This window comes from Coturnix japonica, chromosome 13, assembly GCF_054131305.1.
Source record: "Coturnix japonica strain WE chromosome 13, WE-NBRP24, whole genome shotgun sequence".
In the NCBI taxonomy this organism is placed as follows: domain Eukaryota; kingdom Metazoa; phylum Chordata; class Aves; order Galliformes; family Phasianidae; genus Coturnix; species Coturnix japonica.
This window is the reverse complement of record NC_140675.1, coordinates 6,205,946-6,217,778: the sequence shown is the minus strand read 5'-3', so window position 1 is coordinate 6,217,778 and position 11,833 is coordinate 6,205,946.

Below are 11,833 nucleotides of genomic sequence, written 5' to 3'. Positions count from 1 at the left end.
CCCCCATCAGCCCCACAGCAGCTCCTGCCCCATAGATCTGACCCCCATCAGCCCCACAACAGCTCCTGCCCCATAGATCTAACCCACATCAGCCCCACAGCAGCTCCTGCCCCATAGATCTGACACACATCATATGTAAAGCAGCTGCTGCCCAATAGATATGACCCACAGCAGCTTCAGCCCCAAGGATCTGACCCACATCAGCCCCACAGCAGCTCCTGCCCCATAGATCTGACCCACATCTGTCGCACAGCAGCTCCTGCCCTATAGATCTGACCCACATCAGCCTCACAGCAGCTCCTGCCCCATAGATCTGACCCACATGTTCCCAAGAGCAGCTCTGCCCCATAGATCTGACCCACATCTGTCGCACAGCAGCTCCTGCCCTATAGATCTGACCCACATCAGCCTCACAGTAGCTCCTGCCCCATAGATCTGAAGTACATCATCTCCACTGCAGCTCCTGCCCCATAGATCTGACCCAAATCTGCCCCACAGCAGCTCCTGCACCATAGATCTGACCCACATCTGCAACACAGCAGCTCCTGCTCCATAAATCTGACAAACATCAGGCCCACATCTGTTCCTGCCCCATAGTTCTGACCCACAGCAGCTCCTGCCCCATAGATCTGACCCACATTTGCCACACAGCAGCTCCTGCCCCATAGATCTGACCCAAATCTGCCCCACAGCAGATCCTGCCAAATAGATCTTTCCCACACCAGCCCCACAGCAGATCCTGCCCCATAGATCTGACCCACATATGTCGCACAGCAGCACCTGCCCCATAGATCTGACCCACATCAGCCCCACAACAGCTCCTGCCCCATAGATCAAACCCACATCAGCCCCACAGCAGCTCCTGCCCCATAGATCTGACACACATCATATGTAAAGCAGCTGCTGCCCAATAGATATGAACCACAGCAGCTTCAGCCCCAAGTATCTGACCCACATCAGCCCCACAGCAGCTCCTGCCCCATAGATCTGACCCACATCTCTCGCACAGCAGCTCCTGCCCTATAGATCTGACCCACATCAGCCCCACAGTAGCTCCTGCCCCATAGATCTGACCCACATGTTCCCAAGAGCAGCTCTGCCCCATTGATTTGACCCACATCAGCCCCACAGTAGCTCCTGCCCCATAGATCTGACCCCCATCAGCCCCACAACAGCTCCTGCCCCATAGATCTAACCCACATCAGCCCCACAGCAGCTCCTGCCCCATAGATCTGACACACATCATATGTAAAGCAGCTCCTGCCCCATAGATCAGACCAACATCAGCCCCACAACAGCTCCTGCCCCATAGATCTGACCCACATCAGCCCCACAACAGCTCCTGCCCCATAGATCTAACCCACAGCAGCCCCACAGCAGCTCCTGCTTCATAGATCTGACCCAAATCAGCCCCGCAGCAGCTCCTGCCCCATAGATCAGACCAACATCAGCCCCACAGTAGCTCCTGCCCCATAGATCTGACCCCCATCAGCCCCACAACAGCTCCTGCCCCATAGATCTAACCCACATCAGCCCCACAGCAGCTCGTGCCCCATAGATCTGACACACATCATATGTAAAGCAGCTGCTGCCCAATAGATATGACCCACAGCAGCTTCAGCCCCAAGGATCTGACCCACATCAGCCCCACAGCAACTCCTGCCCCATAGATCTTTCCCACATCAGCCCCACAGCAGATCCTGCCCCATAGATCTGACCCACATATGTCGCACAGCAGCACCTGCCCCATAGATCTGACCCACATCTGTCGCACAGCAGCTCCTGCCCCATAGATCAGACCAACATCAGCCCCACAGTAGCTCCTGCCCCATAGATCTGACCCCCATCAGCCCCACAGTAGCTCCTGCCCCATAGATCTGACCCCCATCAGCCCCACAGCAGCTCCTGCCCCATAGATCTGACCCCCATCAGCCCCACAACAGCTCCTGCCCCATAGATCTAACCCACATCAGCCCCACAGCAGCTCCTGCCCCATAGATCTGACACACATCATATGTAAAGCAGCTGCTGCCCAATAGATATGACCCACAGCAGCTTCAGCCCCAAGGATCTGACCCACATCAGGCCCACAGCAGCTCCTGCCCCATAGATCTGACCCACATCTGTCGCACAGCAGCTCCTGCCCTATAGATCTAATCCACATCAGCCCCACAGCAGCTCCGGCCCCATAGATCTGACACACATCATATGTAAAGCAGCTGCTGCCCAATAGATATGACCCACAACAGCTCCTGCCCCATAGATCTAACCCACAGCAGCCCCACAGCAGCTCCTGCCTTATAGATCTGACGTACATCATCTCCACTGCAGCTCCTGCCCCATAGATCTGACCCAAATCTGCCCCACAGCAGATCCTGCCAAATAGATCTTAACCACAGCAGCTCCTGCACCATAGATCTGACCAACATCAGCCCCACAGTAGCTCCTGCCCCATAGATCTGACCCCCATCAGCCCCACAACAGCTCCTGCCCCATAGATCTGACCCACATCAGCCCCACAGCAGCTCCTGCCCCATAGATCTGACACACATCATATGTAAAGCATCTGCTGCTCAATAGATATGACCCACAGCAGCTTCAGCCACAAGGATCTGACCCACATCAGCCCCACAGCAACTCCTGCCCCATAGATCTGACCCACATCTGCCCCAAAGCATCTCCTGCCCCATAGATCTAACCCACATCAGCCCCACAGCAGCTCCTGCCCCATAGATCTGACACACATCATATGTAAAGCAGCTGCTGCCCAATAGATATGACCCACAGCATCTCCTGCCCCATAGATCTTTCCCACATCAGCCCCACAGCAGATCCTGCCCCATAGATCTGACCCACATATGTCGCACAGCAGCACCTGCCCCATAGATCTGACCCACATCTGTCGCACAGCAGCTCCTGCCCCATAGATCAGACCAACATCAGCCCCACAGTAGCTCCTGCCCCATAGATCTGACCCAAATCAGCCCCGCAGCAGCTCCTGCCCCATAGATCTGACCCACATATGTCGCACAGCAGCACCTGCCCCATAGATCTGACACACATCTGTTGCACAGCAGCTCCTGCCCCATAGATCAGACCAACATCAGCCCCACAGTAGCTCCTGCCCCATAGATCTGACCCCCATCAGCCCCACAGTAGCTCCTGCCCCATAGATCTGACCCCCATCAGCCCCACAGCAGCTCCTGCCCCATAGATCTGACCCCCATCAGCCCCACAACAGCTCCTGCCCCATAGATCTAACCCACATCAGCCCCACAGCAGCTCCTGCCCCATAGATCTGACACACATCATATGTAAAGCAGCTGCTGCCCAATAGATATGACCCACAGCAGATTCAGCCCCAAGGATCTGACCCACATCAGCCCCACAGCAGCTCCTGCCCCATAGATCTGACCCACATCTGTCGCACAGCAGCTCCTGCCCCATAGATCTGAACCACATCAGCCACACAGCAGCTCCTGACCTATAGATCTGACCCACATCAGCCCCACAACAGCTCCTGCCCCATAGATCTGACCCACATCAGCCCCACAGCAGCTCTTGCCCCATAGATCTGACCCCCATCAGCCCCACAACAGCTCCTGCCCCATAGATCTAACCCACTTCAGCCCCACAGCAGCTCCTGCCCCATAGATCTGACCCAAATCAGCAACGCAGCAGCTACTGCACCATAGATCAAACCAACATCAGCCCCACAGTAGCTCCTGCCCCATAGATCTGACCCCCATCAGCCCCACAACAGCTCCTGCCCCATAGATCTGACACACATCATATGTAAAGCAGCTGCTGCCCAATAGATATGACCCACAGCAGCTTCAGCCCCAAGGATCTGACCCACATCAGCCCCACAGCAACTCCTGCCCCATAGATCTGACCCACATCTGCCCCAAAGCATCTCCTGCCCCATAGATCTTTCCCACATCAGCCCCACAGCAGATCCTGCCCCATAGATCTTACCCACATATGTCGCACAGCAGCACCTGCCCCATAGATCTGACCCACATCTGTCGCACAGCAGCTCCTGCCCCATAGATCAGACCAACATCAGCCCCACAGTAGCTCCTGCCCCATAGATCTGACCCACATCAGCCCCACAGCAGCTCTTGCCCCATAGATCTGACCCCCATCAGCCCCACAACAGCTCCTGCCCCATAGATCTAACCCACATCAGCCCCACAGCAGCTCCTGCCCCATAGATCTGACACACATCATATGTAAAGCAGCTGCTGCCCCATAGATATGACCCACAGCAGCTTCAGCCCCAAGGATCTGACCCACATCAGCCCCACAGCAGCTCCTGCCCTATAGATCTGACCCACATCAGCCCCACAGCAGCTCCTGCCCCATAGATCTGACCCACATGTTCCCAAGAGCAGCTCTGCCCCATTGATTTGACCCACATCAGCCCCACAGTAGCTCCTGCCCCATAGATCTGACCCCCATCAGCCCCACAACAGCTCCTGCCCCATAGATCTAACCCACATCAGCCCCACAGCAGCTCCTGCCCCATAGATCTGACACACATCATATGTAAAGCAGCTGCTGCCCAATAGATATGACCCACAGCATCTCCTGCCCCATACATCTTTCCCAGATCAGCCCCACAGCAGATCCTGCCCCATAGATCAGACCAACATCAGCCCCACAGTAGCTCCTGCCCCATAGATCTGACCCCCATCAGCCCCACAACAGCTCCTGCCCCATAGATCTAACCCACATCAGCCCCACAGCAGCTCCTGCCCCTTAGATCTGACACACATCATATGTAAAGCAGCTGCTGCCCAGTAGATATGACCCGAGCAGCTTCAGCCCCAAGGATCTGACCCACATCAGCCCCACAGCAACTCCTGCCCCATAGATCAGACCCCCATCAGCCCCACAGCAGCTCCTGCCCCATAGATCTGACCCCCATCAGCCCCACAGTAGCTCCTGCCCCAAAGATCTGACCCCCATCAGCCCCACAACAGCTCCTGCCCCATAGATCTGACACACATCATATGTAAAGCAGCTGCTGCCCAATAGATATGACCCACAGCAGCTTCAGCCCCAAGGATCTGACCCACATCAGCCCCACAGCAGCTCCTGCCCAATAGATCTGACCCACATCTGTCGCACAGCAGCTCCTGCCCCATAGATCTGACCCACATCTGCCCCAAAGCATCTCCTGCCCCGTAGATCTTTCCCACATCAGCCCCACAGCAGATCCTGCCCCATAGATCTGACCCACATATGTCGCAAAGCAGCACCTGCCCCATAGATCTGACCCACATCTGTCGCACAGCAGCTCCTGCCCCATAGATCTGACCAACATCAGCCCCACAGCAGCTCCTGCCCCATAGATCTGACACACATCATATGTAAAGCAGCTGCTGCCCAGTAGATATGACCCACAGCAGCTCCTGCCCTATAGATCTGACCCACATCAGCCCCACAGCAGCTCCTGCCCCATAGATCTGATCCACATGTTCCCAAGAGCAGCTCTGCCACATTGATTTGACCCACATCAGCCCCACAGTAGCTCCTGCCCCATAGATCTGACCCCCATCAGCCCCACTGCAGCTCCTGCCCCATAGATCTGACCCAAATCTGCCCCACAGCAGCTCCTGCCCCATAGATCTGACCCACATCAGCCCCACAGCAGCTTCTACACCATAGATCTGACCCACATCTGCCACACAGCAGCTCCTGCCCCATAGCTCTGACCCACATCTGCACCACAGCAGCTCCTGCTCCATAAATCTGACCAACATCATCCCCACAGCAGCTGCTGACCCATAGATCTGACACACAGCAGCTCCTGCCCCATAGATCTGACCCACATCAGACCCACAGCAGCTGCTGACCCATAGATCTGACCCACATCAGACCCACAGCAGCTGCTGCCCCATAGATCTGACCCACATCTGCCCCACAGCAGATTTTACCCCACAGATCTGACTCACATCAGCCCCCAGGAGATCCTGCCCCGTAGATCTGACCCACATCTGCCCCACACCATCTCCTGCCCCATAGATCTAACTCACATGTGCCCCACAGCAGCTCCTGCCCTATAGATCTGATTCAAATCTGCCCCACAGCAGCTCCTGCTCCATAGATCTGACCCACATGTGCCCCAGAGCAGCTCTGCCCCATAGATCTGACCGACATCAGCCCCACAGCAGCTCCTGCCCCATAGATCTGACCAAAATCTACCCCACAGCAGCTCCTGCCTCATAGATCTGACCCACGTCAGCCCCACAGTAGCTCCTGCCCCATAGATCTGACCCAAATCAGCCCCGCAGCAGCTCCTGCCCCATAGATCTGACCCACATATGTCGCACAGCAGCACCTGCCCCATAGATCTGACCCACATCTGTCGCACAGCAGCTCCTGCCCCATAGATCTGACCCACATATGTCGCACAGCAGCACCTGCCCCATAGATCTGACCCACATCTGTCGCACAGCAGCTCCTGCCCCATAGATCTGACCCACATCTGTCGCACAGCAGCTCCTGCCCCATAGATCTGAACCACATCAGCCACACAGCAGCTCCTGACCTATAGATCTGACCCACATCAGCCCCACAACAGCTCCTGCCCCATAGATCTGACCCACATCAGCCCCACAGCAGCTCTTGCCCCATAGATCTGACCCCCATCAGCCCCACAACAGCTCCTGCCCCATAGATCTAACCCACTTCAGCCCCACAGCAGCTCCTGCCCCATAGATCTGACCCAAATCAGCAACGCAGCAGCTACTGCACCATAGATCAAACCAACATCAGCCCCACAGTAGCTCCTGCCCCATAGATCTGACCCCCATCAGCCCCACAACAGCTCCTGCCCCATAGATCTGACACACATCATATGTAAAGCAGCTGCTGCCCAATAGATATGACCCACAGCAGCTTCAGCCCCAAGGATCTGACCCACATCAGCCCCACAGCAACTCCTGCCCCATAGATCTGACCCACATCTGCCCCAAAGCATCTCCTGCCCCATAGATCTTTCCCACATCAGCCCCACAGCAGATCCTGCCCCATAGATCTTACCCACATATGTCGCACAGCAGCACCTGCCCCATAGATCTGACCCACATCTGTCGCACAGCAGCTCCTGCCCCATAGATCAGACCAACATCAGCCCCACAGTAGCTCCTGCCCCATAGATCTGACCCACATCAGCCCCACAGCAGCTCTTGCCCCATAGATCTGACCCCCATCAGCCCCACAACAGCTCCTGCCCCATAGATCTAACCCACATCAGCCCCACAGCAGCTCCTGCCCCATAGATCTGACACACATCATATGTAAAGCAGCTGCTGCCCCATAGATATGACCCACAGCAGCTTCAGCCCCAAGGATCTGACCCACATCAGCCCCACAGCAGCTCCTGCCCTATAGATCTGACCCACATCAGCCCCACAGCAGCTCCTGCCCCATAGATCTGACCCACATGTTCCCAAGAGCAGCTCTGCCCCATTGATTTGACCCACATCAGCCCCACAGTAGCTCCTGCCCCATAGATCTGACCCCCATCAGCCCCACAACAGCTCCTGCCCCATAGATCTAACCCACATCAGCCCCACAGCAGCTCCTGCCCCATAGATCTGACACACATCATATGTAAAGCAGCTGCTGCCCAATAGATATGACCCACAGCATCTCCTGCCCCATACATCTTTCCCAGATCAGCCCCACAGCAGATCCTGCCCCATAGATCAGACCAACATCAGCCCCACAGTAGCTCCTGCCCCATAGATCTGACCCCCATCAGCCCCACAACAGCTCCTGCCCCATAGATCTAACCCACATCAGCCCCACAGCAGCTCCTGCCCCTTAGATCTGACACACATCATATGTAAAGCAGCTGCTGCCCAGTAGATATGACCCGAGCAGCTTCAGCCCCAAGGATCTGACCCACATCAGCCCCACAGCAACTCCTGCCCCATAGATCAGACCCCCATCAGCCCCACAGCAGCTCCTGCCCCATAGATCTGACCCCCATCAGCCCCACAGTAGCTCCTGCCCCAAAGATCTGACCCCCATCAGCCCCACAACAGCTCCTGCCCCATAGATCTGACACACATCATATGTAAAGCAGCTGCTGCCCAATAGATATGACCCACAGCAGCTTCAGCCCCAAGGATCTGACCCACATCAGCCCCACAGCAGCTCCTGCCCAATAGATCTGACCCACATCTGTCGCACAGCAGCTCCTGCCCCATAGATCTGACCCACATCTGCCCCAAAGCATCTCCTGCCCCGTAGATCTTTCCCACATCAGCCCCACAGCAGATCCTGCCCCATAGATCTGACCCACATATGTCGCAAAGCAGCACCTGCCCCATAGATCTGACCCACATCTGTCGCACAGCAGCTCCTGCCCCATAGATCTGACCAACATCAGCCCCACAGCAGCTCCTGCCCCATAGATCTGACACACATCATATGTAAAGCAGCTGCTGCCCAGTAGATATGACCCACAGCAGCTCCTGCCCTATAGATCTGACCCACATCAGCCCCACAGCAGCTCCTGCCCCATAGATCTGATCCACATGTTCCCAAGAGCAGCTCTGCCACATTGATTTGACCCACATCAGCCCCACAGTAGCTCCTGCCCCATAGATCTGACCCCCATCAGCCCCACTGCAGCTCCTGCCCCATAGATCTGACCCAAATCTGCCCCACAGCAGCTCCTGCCCCATAGATCTGACCCACATCAGCCCCACAGCAGCTTCTACACCATAGATCTGACCCACATCTGCCACACAGCAGCTCCTGCCCCATAGCTCTGACCCACATCTGCACCACAGCAGCTCCTGCTCCATAAATCTGACCAACATCATCCCCACAGCAGCTGCTGACCCATAGATCTGACACACAGCAGCTCCTGCCCCATAGATCTGACCCACATCAGACCCACAGCAGCTGCTGACCCATAGATCTGACCCACATCAGACCCACAGCAGCTGCTGCCCCATAGATCTGACCCACATCTGCCCCACAGCAGATTTTACCCCACAGATCTGACTCACATCAGCCCCCAGGAGATCCTGCCCCGTAGATCTGACCCACATCTGCCCCACACCATCTCCTGCCCCATAGATCTAACTCACATGTGCCCCACAGCAGCTCCTGCCCTATAGATCTGATTCAAATCTGCCCCACAGCAGCTCCTGCTCCATAGATCTGACCCACATGTGCCCCAGAGCAGCTCTGCCCCATAGATCTGACCGACATCAGCCCCACAGCAGCTCCTGCCCCATAGATCTGACCAAAATCTACCCCACAGCAGCTCCTGCCTCATAGATCTGACCCACGTCAGCCCCACAGTAGCTCCTGCCCCATAGATCTGACCCAAATCAGCCCCGCAGCAGCTCCTGCCCCATAGATCTGACCCACATATGTCGCACAGCAGCACCTGCCCCATAGATCTGACCCACATCTGTCGCACAGCAGCTCCTGCCCCATAGATCTGACCCACATATGTCGCACAGCAGCACCTGCCCCATAGATCTGACCCACATCTGTCGCACAGCAGCTCCTGCCCCATAGATCAGACCAACATCAGCCCCACAGTAGCTCCTGCCCCATAGATCTGACCCACATCAGCCCCACAGCAGCTCTTGCCCCATAGATCTGACCCCCATCAGCCCCACAACAGCTCCTGCCCCATAGATCAAACCCACTTCAGCCCCACAGCAGCTCCTGCCCCATAGATCTGACCCAAATCGGCAACGCAGCAGCTCCTGCCCCATAGATCTGACCCCCATCAGCCCCACAACAGCTACTGACCTATAGATCTGACCCCCATCATCCCCACAACAGCTCCTGCCCCATAGATCTAACCCACTTCAGCCCCACAGCAGCTCCTGCCCCATAGATCTAACACACGTCATATGTAAAGCAGCTGCTGCCCAATAGATATGACCCACAGCAGCTTCAGCCCCAAGGATCTGAACCACATCAGCCCCACAGCAGCTCCTGCCCCATAGATCTGACCCACATCTGTCGCACAGCAGCTCCTGCCCAATAGATCTGAACCACATCAGCCCCACATCAGCTCCTGACCTATAGATCTGACCCCCATCAGCCCCACAACAGCTCCTGCCCCATAGATCTAACCCACATCAGCCCCACAGCAGCTCCTGCCCCATAGATCTGACACACATCATATGTAAAGCAGCTGCTGCCCAATAGATATGACCCACAGCAGCTTCAGCCCCAAGGATCTGACCCACATCAGCCCCACAGCAACTCCTGCCCCATAGATCTGACCCACATCTGCCCCAAAGCATCTCCTGCCCCATAGATCTTTCCCACATCAGCCCCACAACAGCTCCTGCCCCATAGATCTGACCCACATCTGCCCCAAAGCATCTCCTGCCCCATAGATCTAACCCACATCAGCCCCACAGCAGCTCCTGCCCCATAGATTTGACCCACGTATGTCGCACAGCAGCACCTGCCCCATAGATCTGACCCACATCAGCCCCACAGCAGCTCTTGCCCCATAGATCTAACCCACATCAGCCCCACAGCAGCTCCTGCCCCATAGATCTGACCCACGTATGTCGCACAGCAGCACCTGCCCCATAGATCTGACCCACATCTGTCGCACAGCAGCTCCTGCCCCATAGATCTAACCCACTTCAGCCCCACAGCAGCTCCTGCCCCATAGATCTGACCCAAATCAGCAACGCAGCAGCTACTGCCCCATAGATCAAACCAACATCAGCCCCACAGCAGCTTCAGCCCCAAGGATCTGACCCACATCAGCCCCACAGCAGCTCCTGCCCCATAGATCTGACCCTCATCAGCCCCACAGCAGCTCCTGCCCCATAGATCTGACCCACATGTTCCCAAGAGCAGCTCTGCCCCATTGATTTGACCCACATCAGCCCCACAGTAGCTCCTGCCCCATAGATCTGACCCCCATCAGCCCCACAACAGCTCCTGCCCCATAGATCTAACCCACTTCAGCCCCACAGCAGCTCCTGCCCCATAGATCTGACCCAAGTCAGCACCGCAGCAGCTCCTGCCCCATAGATCAAACCAACATCAGCCCCACAGTAGCTCCTGCCCCATAGATCTGACCCCCATCAGCCCCACAACAGCTCCTGCCCCATAGATCTAACCCACATCAGCCCCACAGCAGCTCCTGCCCCATAGATCTGACCCACATGTTCCCAAGAGCAGCTCTGCCCCATTGATTTGACCCACATCAGCCCCACAGTAGCTCCTGCCCCATAGATCTGACCCCCATCAGCCCCACAGTAGCTCCTGCCCCATAGATCTGACCCCCATCAGCCCCACAACAGCTGCTGCCCCATAGATCTTACCCACATCAGCCCCACAGCAGCTCCTGCCCCATAGATCTGACACACATCATATGTAAAGCAGCTGCTGCCCAATAGCTATGACCCAAAGCAGCTTCAGCCCCAAGGCTCTGACCCACATCAGCCCCACAGCAGCTCCTGACCCATAGATCTGACCCACATCAACCCCACAGCAGCTCCTGCCCTATAGATCTGACCCACATCAGCCCCACAGCAGCTCATGCCCCATAGATCTGACCCACATGTTCCCAAGAGCAGCTCTGCCCCAATGATTTGACCCACATCATCTCCACTGCAGCTCCTGCCCCATAGATCTGACCCAAATCTTCCCCACAGCAGATCCTGCCAAATAGATCTGAACCACATCAGCCACACAGCAGCTCCTGCCCCATAGATCTGACCCAAATCAGTAACGCAGCAGCTACTGCCCCATAGATCAAACCAACATCAGCCCCACAGTAGCTCCTGCCCTATAGATCTGACCCACATCA